This window comes from Balaenoptera musculus, chromosome X, assembly GCF_009873245.2.
Source record: "Balaenoptera musculus isolate JJ_BM4_2016_0621 chromosome X, mBalMus1.pri.v3, whole genome shotgun sequence".
NCBI lineage: Eukaryota > Metazoa > Chordata > Mammalia > Artiodactyla > Balaenopteridae > Balaenoptera > Balaenoptera musculus.
The window spans coordinates 32,391,097-32,416,963 of record NC_045806.1 but is presented as its reverse complement, the minus strand read 5'-3'; the positions used below and the strand labels follow the sequence as shown (position 1 = coordinate 32,416,963).

General features: G+C 39.3%; 1 protein-coding gene across 3 annotated transcripts in view; it reads right to left on the bottom strand.

The window, feature by feature from the left end:
* PRRG1 (proline rich and Gla domain 1) overlaps window positions 1-25,867 on the bottom strand; it is a 160,114-nt gene that overhangs the window by 117,761 nt on the left and 16,486 nt on the right. For 2 of the 3 annotated variants that reach the window (XM_036840381.1, XM_036840379.1), the window contains exon 1: window positions 22,227-22,320. The exons of the other annotated variant lie outside the window; for it this stretch is intronic. The gene's annotated coding sequence lies outside the window, so the exon portion shown is untranslated. Of the gene's footprint in view, window positions 1-22,226; window positions 22,321-25,867 lie in introns of those variants that run through there. 3 annotated transcript variants of the gene reach the window in all.

Below are 25,867 nucleotides of genomic sequence, written 5' to 3'. Positions count from 1 at the left end.
AGGCCTATTTACCTCAGTTCCTATTATTCAGTACATGATGTCCAGTTTTCAACAAAAAATTTCAAAGCATAATAAAACAAAACAACCTAGTTAGATGAGACAAAGAAAGCATGAGAACTAGACTCAATTATGGCAGAGATGTTGGAATGATCAATTGATGAAAACTTCAGCAGAGAAACTGGAAGTCTCAGCAGAGAAACAGAAACAATAAAAATGAAATTTTAGAACAACAAAGAAATATAATTTCTGAAAAAAATCACTAGATTGACTAACATCCAAATGGATATGACAGAGGAATGAGTAAGTGAACTTAAAGACAAATCAATAGAAATTACAGAAGGTGAAGAATAGAGAGAAAAAATTAAACAAAATGAACAGAAGCTAAGAGACCTGTTAAATGATATTATACAGTCATAAATAAATGTAAATAGAATAGATGAAGAGAGAAAAAATATTTGAAGAAATAATGGATAAAAATTTCCCAAAAATGATGAAAGAAATTCGCAGATACAAAATACATGAATCAAAGCAGGATAAACACAGAGAAACCCAGCCAAAGTACATAATAAACCATTGTAAGGCAAAGATAAAGAGCAAACCTTGTAAGCAGCCAGAGAAAAATGACATATCACCATCAAGAGAACAATGATCTGATTAATGCTTAACTTCTCATCAGAAACCATGGAAGGCAGAAAGACTGGACCATCTTTAAAGTCTTGGGGGGGAAAAAAAAGAAATGTTAACCCAGAATTCTGTATCCAGAAAACATATCCCTGAAGAGTGAAAACAAAATAAAGATACTTTCAGATAAAAGAAAACTAAAAGCATTTGTCACTGGCAGATCACTATAAGAAGTGCATTTGCTAGCAGCAGACTTGCACTGTAAGAAATGCTAGAAGTTATTTGGATGTAAGGCAAATGATACTAGATGGAATTGGGACACTCAAAAATGAATAAAGAACATCAGAAGTGATAAATGGAGGAATAAATACAGAGGACTTTATTTTGCTTTTTTCCTCTGAATTTCTTTATAAATCAAATAACTGTCTAAAACTAAAATGGCAAGTGTCTTGTGGAGTGTGTGTGTGTGTGTGTGTATGTGTGTGTGTTTACATGTAACAACTATAACAAAAAGGACAGAGGTGTGGACCTATAAGTTTGTAAGATTTCGATGTTTTACTTGAAGTAGTACATTATTAACTAATGTACTAAGTAGTACATTATTAACTAATTAAGTGGACTGTGAAAAGTTATTTTTGTATATTATAATCCCTAGGGCAGCCGCTATAAAAATAGTACGAAAAAGAACAGCTAAAATATCAAAAGACAAAATAAAAGAGAATTCTGAACACATATTCAAATCCTCTACAAACAAGGCAGGATGAAGAGAGGAAGGAAAAACAGAGATGTGTAGAAAATAAAAAATATTAGGCCTAAGCCCAATCATGTCAATAATTACATTAAAGATCATTGAACTAAACACTCCAATTAAGAAGCAGAAATTGTCAGAAGGCAAAAATAAAACAAACTACACAAGTCTACACTGTTTACAAGACACTCATTTTAAATATAAATACACAGACAGGTTAAAAATGAGCAGATGAAAAACATACCTTGCAAAGAGTAATAAGCAAAAGGCTGCAATGGCCGTTAACATCACAAGACAAATTTCAAAACCAAATGAATTACCAGAGATAAAGGAGAATGATAAAAGAGTCAATAATGATAAAAGAGTCAATTGAACAGGAAGGGATCAACCCAAATGTGTATGCATCCCATAACAGAGTTTCAAAATATATGAAACAAGAATTGACAGAATTAAAGGGAGAAATAGACAATTCTCCAATCATAGTTGATGACTTTAACACTCCTGTCTCAGCAATGGATTGAACTAGAAAAAAAAAAGATCAACAAAGCCATAGAAGACACGCACAACATTATCAGCCACTTTGACCTAGTATATATTTATAGAATGATATACCCCAAAATGGCAGAATACACATTCTTTTCAGATTTACATGGGATAGTTACCAGGAGAGATCATATTCTAGGTTATAAAACAAGCCTCAATAATTCTTTTCTTAAAAAAATCAAACCTGAAATCATATGGAGTATGTTCTCTGCCCACAAAAGAATCAAATGAGAATACCAATTTAGGGCACGCAGGACCACCCTCAAGTTTGTGGTTCACCACGAAAGAGTCAACAGTAGGTTGTACTCATGGCTAAGATTTATCACAGTCTAGGGTACAGAGTAAAAGCAGGAGGAAAAAGATATGCATTGGGTAGAACCCAGAGAGGTCACAAACCTTTTTATACATACTCTCTCTAGAAGCAAAATATAGGGATATATGCAAAATACCTCTGCCCAGGGAAGAGCAGAAAGAGCAATTGAGTCTCAGCTTTCATGGCTTGTACGAAAGGCTGGTCATACAGGCATATCCTGCTACTTGACCGCCATGGTAACTGAAACTCAGGACCCCAACAATGAAACTAGGTACACTTCATCAATCTGGATGTTTGTACAAAGCAGTTCTGACAAACAGGTACAGCATGGTCTATTGCTCCTGGTGTTCAAAACTAAATCAACCATTAACATAAAAACATGTAGAAGGCCACATTCCCAGGGGTTAACCAAGAGTCAATCATGGTTCCAGGTTCCCTTAGAGACATGAAGGAGTCAGCAACCAGACCCTCTTGTGTTAACATTTTCCTCACAAATACCAATATGTAAACCAGGAAAACACTACATATTTGGAAAGTAAACAATAAAACTCTAAATAATCACTGGATCAAAAAATAAATTACACATATGCTAACTTCTCTTATGAAAGGGATCTGATAAATTGAAGGAGTATTACTGTATTAGAATAAAAATTATAGTAGTATGTAGTGAAATGTATGTGACTGCATTTGGATGAAAAGCTTTCAACAAAGGGAAACACACAAAAAAACAAAAAATAAATTACAAGAGAAATTAGACAATATTTTGAACTAAATGGTAATGAAAATACAACATAAAGTCTGTGGAATGCAGTTAAAGTTGTGCTTAGAAGGAAAGTTATAGCCTTAAATGTCTAAATTAAAAAAGATCATAATGCAAAATCAACAAGTACTATATAGAAAAATTTTCAAAAATATGTAAGTAGAAATTACCCTCCATGTTGTCTTCCATTTTTCCCAGATCTAATGTCAGAATAGAAATGTTTGTAGGTGCTTGTAGGGTGAAACATTTGGCTTCTTTGGAAACCAAAATATCACAAAATCTATGAGCAAGAGGGAACCACCTCCTGAGTAGGAATGTACCATTTAAAGTACACCCTAACCCTAACCCTGGTGGTCCAGTGGTAGAGAATCCACCTTCCAATGCAGGGGACGCGGGTTCAATCCCTCATCAGGGAACTAAGGTCCCACATGCCACGGGGCAACTAAGGCCACGCGCCACAACTACTGAGCTCGCGCACCTCAACTAGAGCCCACGTGCCACAAACTACAGAGCCCACGCGCCCTGGAACCCGCGTGCCACAACTAGAGAGAGAGAACCTGCATGCCACAACTAGAGAGAAGACTGTATGCCGCAATGAAGAGCCTGCTCGCTGCAATGAAAAGATCCCGTGTGCCGCAACGAAGATCCCACGTGCCGCAACTAAGACCCGACGCAGCCAAAATAAAATAAAAATAAAAAAATAAAGTACACCATTCTGAGTAGGACCAAACACTGTGATTATTCTTTGTTTCCTACCACACTTAGAGAGATGTAGAGGCTGGGGGGGGGGAGGGAGGGAGGGAGGCGGGGGGCAGGTGTTAGGGGTCAGCTTCAGAATTTGTGTGGTCCTTCCAGTTGTATAAAAAGACTTTCTGATGAGCATATTTTAGTATTTTTGTTGGCCTGGCAATGTGAGAATAGGGTAATTCCAGTAGGGGCCTCACTCTGCCCAGAGACAAGTACAAAGGCTCAAAGGGTAACCCATGGTACATATAGGAGCCGAGTGTTTGGCCAATGAGAGCCCCACTGCCCCACTGCGTCACACAGTCAAACATTCCCAAAGCAGCAACTCAGTGGCTCACAGGGTCACAAGTATTACTAGTACAGCTATTAGGTTGGCTTGCCACACTTCCACAGATTAGTCTGGTAAGGAGACAATGAGCTCAAATGGATTCAGACAATTTATTACTTAAACACACAGCAAAAGCAAAATCAGCACGGTGTCAGTGTACCAAGCCCTTAATCCCACATGCTGACATCAAACAGGAAGGGCCAGATGACAGATATTCAAGCGATGTGTCACGCTGCTGTCAAGGAGCCACCTCTAAACTAAATCCAAGCAGTTTTGCAGACTTACAGAGACACCTGAAGGGTACAAGGTACAAGGTGGAGACCCCTGCACTCAGCTGAACGAGGAGACGGATGAGAAATGGACTTAGGACAGTTTCCCACAAGGTACGTCAAGAGAAACCACCCAGTGACAGCTCCTCACCAAGCCGCTGATCTCCCCTTGCTCCGGGAGGAGCCACAGGGCATTTCGCCAAGACTTGAGTCAGACTGTGGTGAAGCACTGCCCACGTGGCCTGAATGAAGACGTGCAAGGTGGGCAGGGTGCTGCACAGACAAGCTTTTCTACAATATGCTGATTTTATGTGCTTCTACTAGAGTGATATTCAATGCCAAGATTTCTGAAGCACTCACTAAGAGGTGATACTGAGCATTTCAGTTGGGCCCTGAATTAACTGAAAGAAAGTCATGGAGGAGGACAGTAAGTGTGAAGTTTTTAACAGAATATCCTCTGTCACCTACCCATACAGGCTAATGGAATTAACCACTCCAAATACAAGCACCCTTGAAGCAGGGGGCCTATTTGTGGGAGATATGTGTAGTGTACAATGAAGGAAGCTGTGTACCAGCTATATGACTTCCCTAACCACTCACTCTTGGTCCTACAGAAGGATACTCTCAGGGTCTTGTAATACTCTGTGGAATTAATGCTGCTACTTCTGGTCAAACAGAATAAGGTCAGATCAAAGGCTGTGGTTCTAAAACAACCAGCACACTATAATCAGCAACATCTACACCAGACAGCGTTAGAACCTTAGGCTGTAAACAAACCCATCTCAGAGCTCTCTGAGACAGTCTGCCTTAGTCCTGGCTAGCTGGGGAACCTACAACAAAATGAGTTTTGTTTTTTTTTTTTGAGCCAATGAATTAGACAAGCTTTATGTTGATTAAAGACAAGATGCTAAGTGGTGAACCAAAATCAAAACAAACACTGATGCACAGTTTTTCTAAGAGAGCTCTCTCTCTAGTAAGTTTAGAAAATGAACACTATGGTTATATACCCTTAAAATAAACAGTGAACTTAATCATTATAGGTAGCTTAAAAATATTGATTGTGATCAGTGATCACACACTGTATGAAACAACTAACAAATTATTTAATATTCTCATTTTTTCAAAAAATGTAGAAAAAAAGGTATTTAATTATGTTTGTGTCCCAACCGCTTACTGACAAATTTTCATCTTACAGTGAAATAACATATACTATAAAAATGATAATAACATCAAACAACTTTCACCTCTCACCAGACAATCTAACACTACATTTAACCTTTTTTTTAACGTTTTTATTGGCGTATAATTGCTTTACAATGGTGTGTTAGTTTCTGCTTTATAACAAAGTGAATCAGTTATACGTGTACACATATCCCCATATCTCTTCCCTCTTGCGTCTCCCTCCCACCCTCCCTATCCCACCGCTCTAGGTGGTCACAAAGCACCGAGGTGATCTCCCTGTGCTATGCGGCTGCTTCCCACTAGCTACCTATTTTACATTTGGTAGTGTATATATGTCCACATATACACTACCACTCTCTCACTTCAACAAAATGAGTGTGAATTACGTTTCTTCAAATACAGATATGGACAGACAGACAGTAGATGGTCACATAGCAACTAAGATTTACCTATGCCAAAGTGGAGGCTAGATGTGCATTAACTTTTGGTCATCTTATAGTAAATATTTTGGAATATAAAGAATAAAATACTCCTTATAAATTTCTCTTTAATATGACTAAATGTAGGAAGGAAATGCTTAAGATTTCTTTGCCAACATTATACACAGACAGCGTCTGACTTGATTAAGGCTGTTTGAAGACATTTCATATACAGTTTTAGACAAATGGGTCCCACACAAATGTGATGAAGGAAAAAAGAGAAGCAAAACCACATGCCATTGTAGTAATGTAACAGGAAAAAACATAACACTATCAGCTGAAGTCCAGTGACTCTAGCACAAGAAGGGGAAACCATGAATAGGCCCAGAGAAATAGGTAAGAGTTAACCGCACCGTGTCACTGGGCAGGCCTCCTGTGAGGACTGCAAGTAACAGGAAAAATAACTCACAAAACAACTTATGGTCTATTATCCAGCCAGGAAAGAAACAGACAATGGGGGAAAAATCTACACAAACCTTGAGAGAGTTCTGTGGATGTGATAATCAGAGTACATTCTCTCACACATCATGCTTGAGAAAGGAATGTAATGAGAAAGAGGCCTCACTCTCCTGTCATCCCTGCTTGCATCGGCAAGGAGGAATAGAAGGTCAGTGGCACAGAAAAGTACCAAAAGACAAAACTTGTGTGGAGGGGGTGATGTAGACCACTGTTAGCCCCTTAAGTTAGGGGGTCTTAACTCTAGGTCAAGACTGATTTCTCCAAAGCAGTGGCTAAGGGAACCCCATGTGGTCACATTCGTGATTATACTGAGGCTGCTTCTTACCCAGAGGTCTCTGTCCTGAACACAGAGTTTCCTCCCCTTTAACAATATGAGACACAAAGGAGAAGCAGCAGATATATACACGGGGTAGTGGGCATGGGGGGAAAGTTCTAAGACATTTTAGTTTAAGGTAGACTGTCATTTACATGACCCTGGATCGTCAAGGAAAAATTCTGCCTAAAAATTTCTGATATAGCTGCGGGAATTGTCAGTGTGCAGAATGTAGCTGGTTATGAGAATTAATGGCATTATCCAAGGGCAAGGGCCAAAGTCAAGGAAGGAGTTTTAAGGAGTGAATAAGTGAGAGGTCGAGTAAGATGAAGTAGGTAAATGAAGCCTTCTACTGGAAGTGGAGCTCATCATAGGATATCAACTACTCTTTGAGGGATACAAAGGAAAAAAACATCCATTAAAACCCATCTTTTCTTCACCAGAAGACTAGATCTATCACTCAAATACTTACATTCATCATCATGTTTTAATAGAAGGGTGCACTGGATAATCTCATTAATTCAACAATATTTGAATGAATAATCTCATTAATTCAAATACTTTTGAGCACCTACCGCATGCCTGCCACTGTGTTAAGCACAAAGAGATTACCCTTTCTAACAAATTTACATAGTATCCTCTCATTCATTCATTCAACAATTCATTCAACAATCATTAAGCACCTAATGCTTGCTAGACCATAATGTTTGATGCTTGAAATGCATGCATAGTAAGTGTTCAATATATTATTTTCTCTTCCTGAACACAAGAGTTTTACTGTATAAAGCTGAGAATGGAAAGAGGCAGCCCAAAAGCATGCTTCATGCACTGGGGCCTCCTGAAAAAAGCTCCAAGATTTAGTGTCAGAGAGCTGGACTGGAATTCCAGCTCTACCACATACCCCAAAGTGACCTTGAGCTCTTAACCTCTCTGAACTGCAGTGTCCTCAGTATATAGTGGGGGTAAATGTCATATCCCCTACAAGACAACAAAAATAATAAAAGTAAAATGTCTGGTACAACACAGAGGGGTTGTCATTGCTGTTATTATCATTATTAAGGAAGATAATCTGTGCGGTCAGGAGTTGCTTGAGAGATGAGAAGAAAAAATAATGTGGGCAACCTTCTGAATAATGAACTCACTATACTCCTGTGAAGGACAGGGTTGCTAAGAGTGTGTTTGGGTCCCAGAGGAAGAAACAAAATCCCATTCTAAGCAGGATTTACCCCAGTGCCCTTCCTGGTCTTCTGAAGGCCCTGATTATCTTCTTCCTCTTATCAGCCCCGATGAAGTACACTAGAGGCCACCCGCTCTAGTGGCAAGGAGTCGCGGGGTGTTCAGAATCCTGATTCCCAACCCTAACCAGGCAGAGACCAAGTAGTCAAAGACAACAGAGATGCTCTGACCCCTGGCTAATGAGGCTGAGATTCTAGCAGAGAACTAGCACCAGTTCATTAGTTAAGAACTGAAATGCAAATGAGGAATTCAGACAGAAAAAGCAGAAGCCAACTCAGAAAGGTTAGGCATATACAACCTTTTAAGAAAGGAAAGAAGTCAGTCTTTAGGGGTGGGTGGGGCTTTCTAGAAGCACTGTGAAGGGTGGTACCTGTAGGCTGGAGGCTTTCAGTATCTGTGGATGGGCAGATCTGTGTTAAGCACTGGTAAGAAATGACTGAGGAGACCAGTAAAAAGGATATGATTACAGTGTTAGGAAAGAAGTAATGAACCCTGAACAAGGACAACAGAGTGGGGATGGACTACTGAAAACTTTGCAAAGGTCAATTCTGTAAACTACGTGAACATTCAGAGTTGAGAGAATGAAATATAAAGAAGATGCTAATAATAAATATTAATGTCTACCATTTGCATTTTAAGTTAAAGGAACTTTAAAATACAAGGAACACTAAATTTTGTATAGTTCATATTAATGCAACAGAAACATTTGTATTTTCAGACTAACTGCTTATGAGACTAAAGAAAGAATTTTATTTTTACTCCTCTATATAACAATGTTTTCTTGATAAATCCTAGGGAAAATATGAGTGAGATACTGAAGTATGATAAAATTACACAGGAAAGTAAATATACTCTTGCCAAAATCATTATTCTGGTCCCATGAGTAATACTAACACAGAGGAAAAAACTAGGACTATATTCCATTAACTTTTTTTCTGCAGTGACAGCAAATTTTAAACTAGGCATGTGTTTCTAACTTTGCCAGCTTTCTCCCTGAAGCAAACGTGTCAGAGAGGATTACTGTGGCAAGTTAGTCATATGGACCTTTTTTTTGTTGTTTACAAAATGGTAATGCATAACATTAGAAACCAAACCACAAAGAACAGGCTCTCTAGAGCCAGACTGGAGCACATACACAGAACATACAGTGCTTTGAGTAACAAGGTTTTGTCACTCAAAAAGGAGGAGTTTGGTTACCTAGGATTCCAGGAAATAACACATATCTTCTAAGACACAAAGGAGGGAAAAAACAGAATGCAAGGAACTTATTCCAAGGCAGGAATATAAAATAGAATACATTTTCCTAAAGAAATCCTAGATTCTAAATTCTGAGGCACTGAAAAAAACGTACCTAAGAAGCTCAAATTGTTATTTAAATTCTGGCCCATTTAACTGTCAAGACTTTCAAGAAGATAATGAATGCTATCAAAAATTCATCATAAGTATGTGAATGAGCTTGAAAAGAAGTATACCAGCTATTTCCATACAATAATAGAGAAAGCAAAGCAACCACTGAGCATTTTTAAGAGCTCTGATTATCTCTGCCTTGTGGAACTTTATTCGACTCTCACTTCATTATGCTCAATAACATTCTTGAGAAATATTTATGTTTCTGCTTTACAAAGGGTAAAGCATACCCCTTTCACAGCAAAGGTGTTCAATAAATGCTAAATAAAAGTTTGACATACGTTGTATAAAGCCATTTCTTTAAGAGACTCTAAAAGTCAACTTGCACTGACATTATTATTTCAAGGTTTTCAGGATAACCCAATCACCTTGCCATTGTAGGAAAGGTATTGCAATACCAAGAGGTTGTCTTCTAAACCCTGTGAAAAGGGAGAAAAATCAAAACAAAACCAGAGTCAGATATGGCAGGAATGTTGGAATTATCAGACCAGGAATTTTAAAATACTAAGAATAACATGCTATAGGCTTTAATGGAAAAAGTAAACAACATGCAAGAAAAGATGGATAATGTAAGCAGAGAGATGGACATTCTAAGAAAGTATCAAAAAGAAATGCTACCAATCAAAAACGCTGTAACTGAAATAAAGAATGCCTTTGATGGGCTCATTAGTAGAATGGACACAGCTGAGTAAAGAATCTCTAAGCTTGAAAATATGACAATAAAAACTTACCAAAACTGAAAAGAATATCCAAGAACTCTGAGACAACTACAAAAGATGTAACATATGTGTAATGAGAATACCAGAAAGAGGAAACAGAGAAAAGAACAGAAGCAATATCTGAAGCAATAGTGAGTGAGAATTTCCCCAATAAGTGTCAGATACCAAACCACAGATCCAGGAAGCTCAGAGAACACCAAGCAGGATAAATGCTTAAAAACAAAACAAAACAAAGAAACAGGGCTTCCCTGGTGGCACAGTGGTTAAGAATCCGCCTGCCAATGCAGGGTACATGGGTTCGAGCCCTGGTCCAGGAAGATCCCACATGCTGCGGAGCAACTAAGCCCGTGCGTCACAGCTACTGAGCCTGCGCTCTAGAGCCTGCGAGCCACAACTACTGAGCCCGCGTGCCTACAGCCCATGCTCCGCAACAAGAGGAGCCACTGCAATGAGAAGCCCACGCACAGCAACGAAGAGTAGCCCCCACTTGCTGCAACTAGAGAAAGCCCATGTGCAGCAACGAAGACCCAACGCAGCCAAAAAATAAACAAATTAATTAATTAAAAAAACCAAAAACAAAAAGTTAAAAAAAAACAAAAAGAAACAAAAAAAAGCTATGTCTAGGCATGTTATATTCAAATTGCAGAAAACCAAAGACAAAAAAATCTGGAAAAAAGCCGAAGGGGGAGAAAAAAACTTACCTATAGAGGAACAAAGGTAAGTTGATCCTTGAACAACCTGGGTTTGAACTGCCCGGGCTCACTTATATGCAGATATTTTTCAATAGTAAATACTGAAGTACTACACGGCCCATGGTTGGTTGATTTTGCAGATGCAGAGGATGCAGATGCAGAGGGGTGACTGTAAGTTATACTCACTTGGATTAACCCCCACACTGTGCAAGGCTTAACTGTACATCTGACTTTCCCTCAGAAACCAAGCAAGCAAGAAGGGAGTGAAGAGACGTATTTACAGTGTTGCGATTAAAAAAATCCACCAATTCAGAATTTTGTACCCTGAGAAATTATCTTTCAAAAGGGAAGGAGAAATAAAGACTTTCTCAGACAAACAAAAACTGAGGAAACTTTTAGGCAGTAGATCTGCCTGACAAGATATGTTAAAAGAAGTTCTTCAGAGAGAAGGAAAATAATATAGGTCAGAAATAAGGATCTACATAAAGAAAGGAAGAGCATCAAAAAATGAATAACTAAACGTAATATAAAAATTTGATTTTTCTTATTCTTAAATGATCTAAAAGATAACAATTTGTTAAAATAATAGCAACAATGTATTCAATTATGAATGCTTATATATGTAATATGCTTTTGTATAAGTGAAATGAATAATAACAATCATACAAGGAATAGGAGGGAGGAATTTGGAATATTTTTTTATTATTTGGTACTTGTATTACCCACGAAGTGATACAGTATTATTTGAAAGTGGAATTGGATTAGTTGGAAATGTATATTTAGCAAATGCTAGGGCAACCATTAAAAGTTTTTAAAAAAAGCATAACTGATACACTAATGAGAGAAAATGGAATCATATAAAGTACTCAAAACCACAAAAAGGCAGAAAAAGTATGAAAGACAAAAACAGGAACAAAGAACAAGGGCAACAAATAGAAAACAGTAACAAATATGGTAGTTATTAATCCAACTATATCAATAATCCCTTTAAAATGTCAAAGATCTAAATATACCAATGAAAAGACAGATTGTCAAAGAGGATGAAAAAAACAAAACCCAAATATATGTTGTCTACAACAGGGGTCCCCAACTCCCAGGCTGCAGACCGGAACCAGTCTGTGGCCTGTTAGGAACCAGGCCGCACAGCAGGAGGTGAGTGGTGGGCAAGTGAGCGAAGCTGCATCTGCCGCTCCCCGTCACTCGCATTACCACCTGAACCGTCATCCTCCTCCCACCCCTGTCCGTGGAAAAATTGTCTTCCACGAAACCGGTCCCTGATACCAAAAAGGTTGGGGACCGCTGGTCTACAAGAAACTCATTTTATTATTTTTTTTAACTTTTTACTTTATATTGGAGTATAGCTGATTAACAATGTTGTGATAGTCTGAGGTGCACAGCAAAGCAACTCAGCCATACATATGCATGTATCCATTCTCCCCCAAACTCCCCTCCCATCCAGGCTGCCACATAACATTGAGCAGAGTTCCCTGTGCTATACAGAAGGTCCTTGTTGATTATCTACTTTAAAGATAGCAGTGTGTACCTGTCAATCCCAAACTCCCTAACTAACCCTTCCCCCCACTCTTCCCCCCGGGGAACCATATGTTCTTTCTCTAAGTCTGTGAGTCTGTTTCTGTTTTGTAAATAAGTTCATTTGTATCATTTCTTTTTAGATTCCACATATATGTGGTATCATACGATGTTTCTCTTTCTCTGTCTGACTTACTTCACTCAGTATGACAATCTCTAGGTCCATCCACGTTGCTGCAAATATTCAGAAACCCATTTTAAATATAAAGACACATATAGATGAAAAGTAAAGACAGAGAAAGATACACCATGCTATTAATTAATCAAAAGAAAGCAGAAGCAGCTGTATCAATTTCAGACAGAGCTACTTCAGGGCAAGGAAAGTTGTCAGAGCTAAGAGGATAATACCATAACATAATGATAAAGGGGTCGATCCTCCAAGAAGACATAACAATCCTCAATGTGCATGCACATAACAACAAAGTGTTAAAATATATTTGGCAAAACCTGACAGAACTGCAAGGAAAAGTAGATGAATCCCCTATTATAGTTGCAGACTTTAACACTCCTCTAACAGAAATGGACAGATCCAGCAGGCAGAAATTCAGTAAGTACATAGTCAAACCCTACAGCACCATCAATCAATTGGATATAATTGGTATCTAAAGACTACTTCATCCAACAACAGCAGAATTCACAATTTTCTCTAGCTTGATGGAATATGCACCAAAATAAACCACATTCTGGAACATAAAACACAACCTTAACAAATTTAAAAGAATAGAAATCATACAATGTCTGCTCTCAGACCACAATGGAATTACACTAGAAATCAGTTAACAGTAAGATAACTGCAAAATCCCAAAATATATGCTGATTAAACAACTCACTTCTAAACACCACATGGGTCAATGAAGAACTCTCAAAATAAATTTTAAAATATTTTGAACTAAATGAAAATGAAAATGCAACTTACCAGACACTATGGAATGCAGTGAAAGCAGTGCTTAGAGGGGAATTTATAGTATTGAATGCATATATTAAAAAAGAAGATCTAAAATTAACAATCTAAGGTTCCACCTTAGGAAGCCAGAAAAGAGCAAATTAAATTCAAAGTAAGCAAAAGAAGAGAAATAATAAAAATTAGAGCAGATAACAAGAAATCAACAGAGAAAGTAAAACCTAAACCTGATTCTTTGAAAAGATCTTTAAAATTGGTAAACTTCTAGCCAAGCTAAGAAAAAAAAAGACGAATTACAATATGAGAAATGAAATAAAAGACATCACAACAGATCGCATGGAGACATTAAAAGGTTCGTAAAAGATTATTATGAACAAATCCATGCCCACAAATTTTATAACCTAGATTAAACAAACCACTTCTCTGAAAGAGTCAATCTGCCAAAACTTACACAAGAATAGACAGTATGAAGAGGCCTATATATATTAAAGAAATTAAATCAAAAATTAATAATCTTCCAAAACAGAAAGCAACAGGCCCAGATGGGCTCACTTGAGAATTCTATCAAATCCCTAAGGAGAAATTATACCAATTTTCTACAGTCTCTTCCAGAAGATAGAAACCAAACCAAGGGAATACTTCCTAACTCATGAAGCCAGAATTACCCTAATACCAAAACCAAAGACATTACAGGAAAAGAAAACTACAGACTAGTATCTCTCATGAACATACATGCAAAAATCCTCAAGAAAAGATTAGCAAATCAAATGCAACAATGTATAAAAAAGATTACACACCATAACCAAGAGAGATTTATCCCATGTATGCAAGGCTGTTTCAACATTTGAAAATCAATTAATGTAATCCATCACATCAATAGGCTAAAGAAGAAAAATAACATAATCTTATCAGTAGATGCAGAAAAAGGACTTGACAAAATCCAACACCTATTCATGATTAAGAACTCTCAGAAAATTAAGAATAGAGGGGAACTTCCTCAATGTGTTAAGGATATCTACAAACAACCTACAGCTAACATCATACTTAATAAGGAGGAACTCAAAGCTTTCCAACTAAGATAAGGAAGAAAGAAATAATGTCCCCTTTCACCACTCCTTTCCAAGTTATACAGACTGGTAAGTAAGAAATCAAATGTTCACAGATGGCATTATCATCAATGTAGAAAATCCAAAAGAATCAACAACAACAGCAACAACAAAAAACCTCCTGGAACTAATAAGTAATGACAGAAATGTTACAAGATACAACATTAATATGCAAAAGTTAATCAATTTCCTATATACCAGCAATAAATAAGTGGAATTTGAAATTAAAAATATATTACCATTTACATTAGCACTCCCCCCCTAAAATGAATTACTTATGTGTAAATCTAAAAAATTTGTACAAAATCTATATGAGGAAAATTCCTCATAACTGTGACAAAAGATATCAAAGAACTAAATAAATGGAGAATTATTCCATGTTCATGGACAGAAAGACTCAATAGTGTCAAGATGTCAGTTTTTCCCAAGTTGATCAATAGATTCAACACAATCTCCGTCAAAATCTAGCAAGTTATTTTGTGGATATCAACAAACTTATTCCAAAATTTATATGGAGAGGCAAAAGACCTAAAAGAGTCAACTCAATACTGAAGGAGAAGAACAAAGTCAGAAGACTGACTCGACCCCATTTACAGAATTACAATAAAGGTAGAGTAATCAAGAGAGTGTGGTGTTGAGAAAGAACACAAATAGATCAATGAAATAAAACAGAGAGTCCAGAAAAAAGACCCAAATAAATATAGTCAACTGATTGTTAACAAAGGAGCAAAGGCAACATAACGGGGCAAAGATAGTCTTTTCACCAAATGGTGCTATAACAACTGAACATCCACCTACAAAGAAAAAAAATGAATCTAGACACAGAGTTTACACCCTTCACAAAATTTAACTCAAAATGGATCAAAGACCAAATGTAAAATACAAAACTATAAAACTCCTGGAAGATAACATAGGAGAAAACCTAATTGGCCTTGGATATGGCAATGACTTTTAGATACAACACTAAAGGCATGATCTGTGGAAGAAATAAATTGATAAGCTGGATTTCATTAAAATTAAAAACTTCTGCTCTGTGAAAGACAATGTTAAAAGGATGAGAAGACAAGCCACAGTCTGAGAGGAAATACTTGCAAAATAGACATCTGATAAAGGAGTGTTATGCAAAGTATACCAAAAAACTCTTAAAACTCAATAAGAAAATTAACAACCTGATTTAAAAAATGGGCAAAAGATCTGAACAGACACCTCAAGAAAGAAAAAATACAGATAGCAAGTAAGCATATGAAAAGATGTTTAATATCTTATATCATTGGTGAATTCCAAATTAAAGCAATGAGATATTACTACACACCTATTTGAATGACCAAAATCCAAAACACTGACAAAACCAAATGCTAGTGAAGATGTGGAGCAACAGGAATTCTCATCCACTGTAGGTGGAGATGCAGAATGGTACAGCCTCTTTGGAATACAAACTGGCAGTTTCTTACAAAGTTAAACATACTCTTATCATATGATCCAGCAATTGTGTCCACAAAAAAACCTACACATAGATGTTTACAGCAGCTTTATTCACAATTGCCAAAACATGGAAGCAACCAAGATGTCCTTCAGTAAGTTAACAGATAAATAAATTGTGATATATCCAGAAAAATTGAATATTATTCAGCACTGAAAAGAAATGAGCTACCAAGCCATGAAAAGACATGGATGAAAAGTAACGCATATTGCTACATGAAAGAAGCCAATGTAAAAAGTTCACACACTGTGGAATTCCAACGATATGACATTCTAGAAAAGGTAAATCTATGGAAACAGTAAGAAGACCAGGGTTGCCAGGGATCAATAGGCAGAGCACAGAGGATTTTTAGGGCAGCAAAACTATTCTGTATGATGTTACAATGGTAGATGCATGTCATTAAACATTTATCCAAACCCACACAATGTACAACACCAAGAGTGAACTCTAACGTAAACTATGGACTTTAGGGGATAATGATGTGTCAGGCAGGTTCACTGCTTATAACAAAGGTACCACTATGTTGCAGGATGTTCATAGTGGAAGAGTTCGTGTGTGTTTGGGGGTATATGGGAACTCTGTATTTTCTGCTCAATTTTGCTGTGAACCTAAAATGCTCTAAAAAACAGTTCACTAATGTTTTTAAAGCAAAGGAGTAACCCCTTCTCTTTCCTTGTAATGATTTGCTCCATTCCCAGAGCTTCCTGTTCACCCATGCCACTCTCCTGAATTCCACCTGGATATCAAACAGTCATCTCAGACTCCGCGTGCCTAGTACTGAATTCTTAGTCTTCCTTCTCTCAAATTTTCTTCTCCAACAATCTTCTATATCTCACTAAATGGCTACTCCATCCTTCTAGTTGTTCAGATCAAAATCCTCGGCATCATCCCTGACTCTCATGCTTCGTCACACTCCCCTTCCAATTCCACTTCCAATAAGTGAGCAGGAAATCTGATCACTTATCATACCTCCAGCATTATACTGTCTTGGTCCGAGCCACCACAACCTCTCCTCGAATTGGTCTCTTCTGTTCTTGCTCCCCTTACAATCTATTCTCCACAAAGCACTTAGATTGATCCTTGCAAAAAAGAAATCAGATCACATCATTTCACTCTTCAAACGCTTCATGGCTTTCCTTCTCACTCAGTAACCTTACAATGTCCTCTCACAATGAGCTGAATAGCCCTACATGCTCTTCCCACCCTCCAACACACCTTCTTACTTATCTGACCCTGTTTCTTATTATTCATCCCCACTCATTCATGCTACTCTAACCACAAGGACTGTTTTGTGATTCCTAGCAAAAAGGTCTCAAAAAGGTACCACCTCAGGACCTCTATACTTGCTGTTCTCTGTGCCCAGAAAGCTCTTCCTCCAAATAAATGGTTTTCTCATCTCTTACAAGTCTTTGCTGACAGCGAAGTCTTGCCTGATCACCACCCTCCAACAGACTCTATTCACCTATTGGTGAATACCTATAGATGCTCCACTATTCACTTTCCCTACTTTGTATTTCTCCAAAGAATGCAACACTTTATAACTTTACATACATACACACATATACATATGCGTGTATGTATATATATATACACACACACACACACACACACAGAGTGCACATGCACACTTATATTTTACTTATTTATTTTGTTTATTATCTTCCTCCCTCAAATAGGATGTGAGCTCCTTGAGGACAGAAATTTCCAATAAAATACAAATATTTTATTCACTGCTGTATCCTTAGTTCTTAGAACAATGCCTGGCAATTGAGAGGCACACAAACATTTGTTGAATAATAATCATATAAATACTTATGATGTGTCATCTTATGGCAAGGGCTGGGGCAACAGCATTACAGCACAGCATGTCTAGACTTAATTTCAAAAAATTCTTCTAAATGAGAAAAGTCGTGAAAAAACACAACTGTGTAACCATTAGAGGTAGCTGGAGTAGCTGAACTGACTAGTTTATTGACCAGCACTACTAACCTTGAAAAATCCACAGAGTTCATGGACTATTTAAGTTCCACTGAACAGTAGTGTGCAAACAACCTCCCTTAAGGAGTGTTCCTTCAACTTCTCCCCTCTCTACCTTTAGATTTATTTTTCTTCACTCATTCTTTTCCCCTCTATTCTCTTGGTGCCCAATTCTATTCCCTCCTGCCCTCTGGATCCAGTTCTCTATTTCATCAATTATATTCCCTTAGCATTACACCTTCAAACACTCAAGCAGGCTTTCTACCTCTTTTTACGAATTCCTATTTTCTTGATCCCTTAAAATTCTCAAACTCCAGTTTTTTTCTTCCCTTCTCACTTCATCAACAATTTAACAAAAACTTGGTTTATTTTCACTGCTTCTACTTCCTGACCATCATTGTTCAAAGAAGTGGTTCTTAACCAGGGTGTACATAAAAATCTCCTGGAATTTTTTCATGCCCAGGTTCCATACTCTGAAATTCTGACTTGATGAGTTTGCATGGGGGGGAAGGGCACTAAACGTAAGTATGCTGGTGAAAACAACTCCCTAACAGAGTCTAATGCACATCCCAGATTAAGAACCATTACCTCAAATACCTGACATATGTTTTTCCTGGTCGTAATAATGATAATATTCCACCAACTGAGGAGTATAATTAAATCAACCCTCTGTATCTGACACACATGAAAAACAAACAAAAAGGCTCCTGGTCACCAAATCCAACTGTGTTCTCTTAGTTTTATCCTTTCCAAACTTTACAAGATATTTGATACCACCAGCTTTAAGAACGCTCCTCTCTTCGATAACTTTCTGGTCTTTTTTTTTTTTTTTTTGGTCTCCTTTCCTCCCTGCCAATTTGTCTTAATCCATCTAGATCAGTGCCTCTCAATGTGATCCAAGGGTCAGCAGCATCACTATCATTTGCAAACTTGTAAGGAATGAAAACTCCTCAGGCCCCATCCCAGACATCAGAAACTCTAGGGATGGGGCCCAGAAATCTACGCATTCTTGTGATTATTATGCATGTTGATGTTTGGGAACCACTGTGCTAAGCCACCTGTTTTGGAAATATGGGAGGAATCTACAATCACAGGACTGAAGCTCGAACAGAGTAGATGTCAATATATCCATATTTTGAAGTTAACTGCTAGTGAAATTATAGTACTTGTCATAAGAAATGGCAATTAGAAATAACGATAGCTACCATTATTAGGGCAATTAGTATGTGCTAGATATTATGATAAGCTGTTAATACACTTGATCTCACTTATCAGGTGTTATAATTATCATTTTTACAGATGAGGAAACTGACACTTAGAGAAAGATTTTTAACATCTTGCCTCCAAATTTCACGCCCTTGACCACCATATTATTGTCTCCTGCAAAGAGTGGGAAAGGAGTCTGGGACAGAATCCTAAGAAGAAGACTCAGTGGAAGTGACTGAGGTTGACTGGTCAAAGAATGAGAGGAAAAACCAGAAATAAGGGAGGAAGTCTAGGTGAGGAAAGTTTTAAGTAGGAAGCCTTAATCACAGTAGTTGGGAATTTTTTTTTTTTCAGTGAATCTACAGACCACAGAGGATGTAGAACTTTTTTAGAAAATGTTTTATGGCGGCTACTCATTCTCTCTGATTCCCAAGTTTTACTGACAAAAACCAGACACTAACTTGGAGTGTTTTGGGGGGAACAGTGGTTAATATTACATATATTTTAAAAAAGTGACATGAAGAAAAAGAGCTTTTACATATAGGTGGAGAGGGGATAAATTAAGTGAGGGAAGAACTCTTACAAGTTTACTAAGAGCCAGAATAGGTTTTCTGCTTTGCAGGCACAGAAGCCTGGAGTAACCAAGTAGTCAATCCTGACTCATTTTTAAAACTAAAGTATCAATTTTCTTCACTTATAAATGGAGTAAACATTTGCTCTCGGTATTCTCTCCAAGTGGTAAGGAGCAAGAGAAAGATAATCCCTGTTATGAGCCAGAGGTGACTAGAAGGCCAGTGATGCTGGTGGAGTTAAGAGAACTGGCCGGCAGAAATAGGACAAGCCTATTGAGAGCACTCTAAAGTGAAGAGACTCATTAGCCAAATACTCAAATCACCTTACAGTTTAGGAGGCATATAATGTAATTGACTAGTCTCTCTAATTGGTCTAATAGGTTACAGCTTCTTTAGTTACATTAGCTTTCCTAAGATACCATCTGGCCAGCTTAATCCACTTACAAATTTCCTAAATTCCAGCAGCACCCTATTTGTGTCTTTCTACAAATGATTAATCTTCGTTTCATGTTGACTTTTCACTTGTTTCAGTGTCAGAAGTTGACCTTTTAAAAGAATTGGCGTTTTTCTGATGTCTATTTTGTCTATATCCGCAAAGCTTTTGCACCTCTTTTAGAAGGATAATCCACAGACTAATACATGGGAACATATTTCCATACTTGTTTCTTATCCATATTCCAAATAATGTTGTTCAAATACTAAATATAATTTCAGCATTCTGAATTTCTTCCATTACCCCATGAACTTTATGTGATACGAATTACTATCTTTCCAACAGCACTTATTAACATCTAACTGTATTCATTAGGCACTTAGTACCTACCCAGCAGCCCTAGGTACTGGGATAACACAGAAGACTGAAGTTCCAGTAGCAAGAGAGAAATAAGGCCAGTAGTATCAGTTTAGCAGAAAAGGGGGGGTGACTAATTCATTCTGATGGATCTGGCAATTTTTCCAAGTGGTGAATTGGGTTGAGTCTGAAGGGATGAATAGGAGTTCATTAGCCACTGGAAAAGGGAAGTATCCCTAACACCTTCCTCCCCAAATCTGGTACTGTTAGTGGCATTTAACTTAAAATAACAGTAAAAGAAAGAATAAAATGACAATAACACAAGAAGAAATCATGCTCACTTCATGATTTGGGGGTTGGAGGGGGGACTGAGCCTTTAAACACACTTCAGATCTGAAAGTAAATGTTTATAAAACAGGATTCACAATCGAGGGAAAGGGGTGGAGGAGGAAGAAGTTCAGTTTGTTTTATTGTATTAAGTTAAACAAATGAGTAAAAATATCAACATCTATGCTTGGGAACACATACTACTTTCCATAAAGATCCTAAGCTTGAAAATGAAAGCCTCAGAACCTTATCTAAAATTACAATATTTGCCCCAGTGTTTTATATCCCCAATATCATTTTTAAGGGTTCTAAAGTGAATCTGCTGAAGAACTCAGCAGCATCTACACTCACTCACTCACACACACACACACACAATAATCCACTCTTGATTGAAACAATCAACCACACCCTAACCAACTTCCACTTACTCTGACTTTCACACCTCCACATCCTTCAAAGTTTGGCTTAATTTATACTATGACTATCTCAAAGCATTAATTTAGCTCTAAGTTTTGACACTCCACCTCTTCATCCTTCCGTTCAATTATTTCCTCTTAAATTCCATTAGTTTCGCCATTCTCCTTAAGGGACACTTAGAAAATACATCAACAGCACAATTACAAAACCAATGGCTGCAGCCAGTCTGAACACACACACTAATTTCCACTCATATCCCTCTCGAGGCTGTTTCTACCACTGATCAAAATCAGCGGACCAGGAAGGAGGAAAAAGCTGAGCCAGGAGGGTTGTTCCCTTCCTTCCACTCCCCCCAAGCCTGCCCCCCCCGCTCCCCCTTCCCCCAGGGCCGCTTCGCGACCTCGTGCGCCCCCCCTCCACCGACCCGCCCCCGCTGTTACCAGCCACTGCCTAGAAAACAGTCATAGCCTTTGTTAAAACGTCCACGAGCACAATGTACCAGAAGACGGACACATTCCCGGGGGCGGGGTGAAGAAAGTCACACGAATGCCACGCCCTCCTTGGCACAAGCTTGGGGCGACAGCCCACCGCCTCCAAATCCTCTCCCCCCGCGATGCGGAATGTTCCTGGCAACTCTGCACTCCGAGACGGCAGCGCGGGGGAAGGGACAGGCCCGGGACGCCCGCCGCTCAGGGGCACCAAGCGGGGGTACTGAACTTGAAGCTGGGACACCCTCCAGCGCCCTTGGCGAGGCTCCCGGTTCTGCCAAGCCTGAGTCCGGACTTCCAGCCTCTGGAGCCCTTTCCTTCAATTTCTCCTCACACATACCCTCTCCCGCTCCCGCCACCACGCACTCAGCTCCCCACGCGGCCGGGGCCGGACACTGTCCGGCAGCGCGGCCAGCCCCGCTGCCGCACGTCTGGTAGGTTTCTCCTTATGGGGCCGACGTCTCCCCGGGCCGCCACCCGCACACGCTCCGAACCCTCCCCGGACGCCCGCCCAAACCACATTCCCCGGCTGCGAGCCCCGCGCCGCCACCGCACTCACCGCGCGCCCCGCGCCACTACTCTGCGCTCTGCCGGCCGCCAACCGCGCCTGCGCCTTCCCACCGCCGCCGAGCCCAGGAGGAGCCAGGAGCCAGGAGCCGACGGGAAGGGCGGTGGGAAGCGGCGGGGGCGGGGCCCGGGCGGAGTTAGGAAGGAGAGGGGAGGGGCCAGGCAGGGTGGGAAACAGAGGGGCGGGGCATCCGCCGCCTAGGTTCGGAAGACTTAGCGCTCAGGGCACCGAGTTAGAGCTTTCCACTCTTGAGTTCTGTTATAAATAACACTGGCAAGAGAAGTCGTCGAGGCCCCTGGGTGCACCCCACGCACATTCACACTCCAGAAACCCCAGCTTGGCGCGGGGCCAAACTAGCCAGCCCCCTGCGTCAGCACGCCTCTCCCTGGACCCACCCTAGATCCTCGCGAGCCTTTCACCCTCTTACATGCCTACCTCCCCACACACTATTCCGCCCACTGGCCTCTCTCCTCATCGCGCGCTGTCCTCAGCCCATGGTAAGCGGCATGGAAATTTCTCATCCACAAACCGCCTGTGCAGGGCACCCTAGTTAACATGTCTCTGCTGTGTGAGCCCAGAACGTGGTTGGTGACTTTCCAACCGTTGCCCACTGTTACAGTTCAGCCCTTTCCCTGAGAACAAACTCTTCTGCTGTTCTGGCCTTTTGCTGACAACATCTGCTTTTTCTTAAAAAAAAAAAAAAAAAAAAGTCTTGAACAAACCTACCCGAATATCTTGGGGAGAAGAACACATGTTGTCAAATAAGACCCATTATTGACCCTGCTTTTTAGGGAGCTACCTCAGAATTTGAGCCTTCTTAAAAGCCCCTCTGAGAAACAGAATATTCAGCCTGTGTTGTCCTGTGAATTTTGCTCTATTGGTTTCAGGTTTTCTGGCAGTTAGCATTTTAAGAAGCCTAACTTGATTATTATTCCATGCTGCACGCGTGCTTAGTTTTAAGTTCTGTACTTTTCTGTTTAAAATCTGGTAAGCTGTGGTATCTCACATGCCTTCAGATCAGCTATTAAAATAAACACACCTGAGTGAATCCAAAGTGAATTGGCCTGTGGGCCTGAAGTGATTTATTCCAAATTACTGTTCCTTTCTTCTTTTTACTTTAGTTATGATGGAACTAAGAAACATTTGGCTTATTAAGAATAATAGAATTGCCACAGGGCCACACCAATAGTCCTTCCCAGCAAGTATTTTGACCGAAAAGGGAAAGGGACATTTTTGGGGAGAGACTGGTCATTGCCCTTAGAGATCTGAATATCCTGAAATTCTTCCCATTAACCTTTGTGATTCTTCCGTTTCTGTATTTTACAAATCAGACTTTCTGAACTCATTTCTGTTTTGCTTTTGTCAAATAAGCATAGGGGGACTGCAGTAAGAACAGACTGCAAGAGGGTATGTATACTGGTAAATGTAGACACAGACTCTGTAGGCTGAATAAATCTGTAAGTGCCTGAAGTAGGACCTTGTCCTAGTTACTTCACTGGTAAAATGTTTTACATACAGAAGGTGCTAAGAGAAAAAAACAACAATAACACTGTGTTAATAAAGATAATTTTTGCATCTTTAATAGATGCAGATATATGTTTGTTCACTTTCATTTGATTACGGATTTATTTTCTTGTTTTATGTCTTAATTTGTCTGAATATTTTCATTGAAGTGACAAAAACTAAAATGAAGTAGCTTAGGCAAAAAGAGAAAGTTATTGTGTAACCCAAGTTGCAAAAGGGTAAGTCTATGATTGGCCTTAAGAATAAATGGAACCAGTAACTGAATGCTTCAAATTCCAGATTAGGCTCTCAACCCTGCCTCTCTTGGAAGGGGTCACTCTTCAGAACCTCCAAGTCATGTTCTGTACACTTGGAACCATGGCTTCGGACAAATTGTGGGCTCACATCTACCAAGCTGTCAGCAGACAGAAAGTACCTCTCTTCCCGAAGTTTCAATTTTTAGAACACCAGATAAAGAGCATGATTGGGTGAGGCTGAGTCATATAACCATTCCTGGAGAGAAAGCGCAGGTGGGACATAAGAATGGTACCCCCCAGTAGAACCTCAGAGTTGGAGGAAAAAAATGAAGAGAAAATTTCTAAATGAAAACAAAAGGTAGAAGGAGATGCTGTCTTCAGAAGAGAAGTGCTAGAGAGACCAAAAAAAAAAAAAGTTCAATATTCACCATGGAACAACTGTATTTAAGGAATACAGCCTTGGAATTATCTTTGATCTCTCTCTCTTTTATTCAAGTAGTAACCAGTCTTCTCAATAATGTCTCTGTATTGGTTTTCTATGGCTGCTGTTAAAAAAATCACCACAAACTTCATGGCTTAAAACAACACAAATGTATTACAGCTCTAGAGGTCAGAAGTCTGAAAAGCGTCACACTGGGCTAAAATCAAGGTGCCAGATGGGTTGAGTTCCTTTATGGAGGTTCTAAGGGAGAATGATTTTTCTTGACTTTTCCACTTTCCAGACGCCACCCACATGCCCTGGATCACGGCCCTTTCCTTTCCATTGCTGTAAAGCCAGCAATGACATTACTCTCTCACACTGACAATTCTGCTTACCTCTTCCACATTTAAGGACCCTTGTGATTATATCAGTCCCACCCAGATAATCCAAAACAATCTCCTGATTTTAAGGTCAGTTTTTTAGCAACCTCAATTCCATCTGAAACTTTAATTCCCCTTTGCCATTTAACATAATATTTCCACAGGTTCTGGCTACTAGCACATGGACATGGTGGGGGCATTATTAACCCTACGATAGTCTTTGTTTTCATAAAAATAACAGAGCCTAAGGCATTGGTTCCCAAACTGGGACACTTCTAACAGATACTGATGTCTGGATACCACCCCCAGATCTTATGATTAACTGGCCTGGAGTCCATTGGCCCTTAAACACACACACGCACACGCGTGCACACACACACACACACACACACACACACACACACACACGATTAGATCAGGATGGACCCTCTCACCCATGCTGGCCCAATCAGAGAACTTGCCTGGGGATTTAGAATGGGGAGGGGAAATTAGTAACACTGGGTGTCTGGAGCTATAGTATCAATTTAGGACCTATGGCATCCGGAGAAAGATAAAAAACAAGTCAAGAAAGGGAAGAGACACAAAGAGAAAGGAGGTAAACAGAGTGGAGCCAAGCCTGGATTCTCAGTCTGCCTCCTGGTTACGTGGCATTCTTACCCTTGGCTGCTATGAGGCACCCCTGCATTCTCATAAGAAAATCTTATTTTGCTGAAGCTAGCTCAAACTGGTTTCTCTTGCATAAACCCCCAAATGTTCTCATTAATACATGATGTGAGCTTAATTTCCCCCAATTGCTTATTTATGAGATGCCTCTTGTTTAAGAAATGAAGCAAATTTCAGAACCAAACTGTCAGAGTTGGTATTCCAGAGCTGTCTACTTCACTAGTACCCCACCTCCTGGTTACCCTCCTTCCTCTTAATAGTTACTCAAAGGCCCAGAAGGGGACTCACAAGTTATCTCAGCCTTTTTCTCATTCAGTAGTCCAGTCTCCACAAGACACACCAGGTGGATGTAGTTCTAGTTCTCTGCTTGACTGCTGGCAAGTAAATATTAATGACTTGTAAATCAAA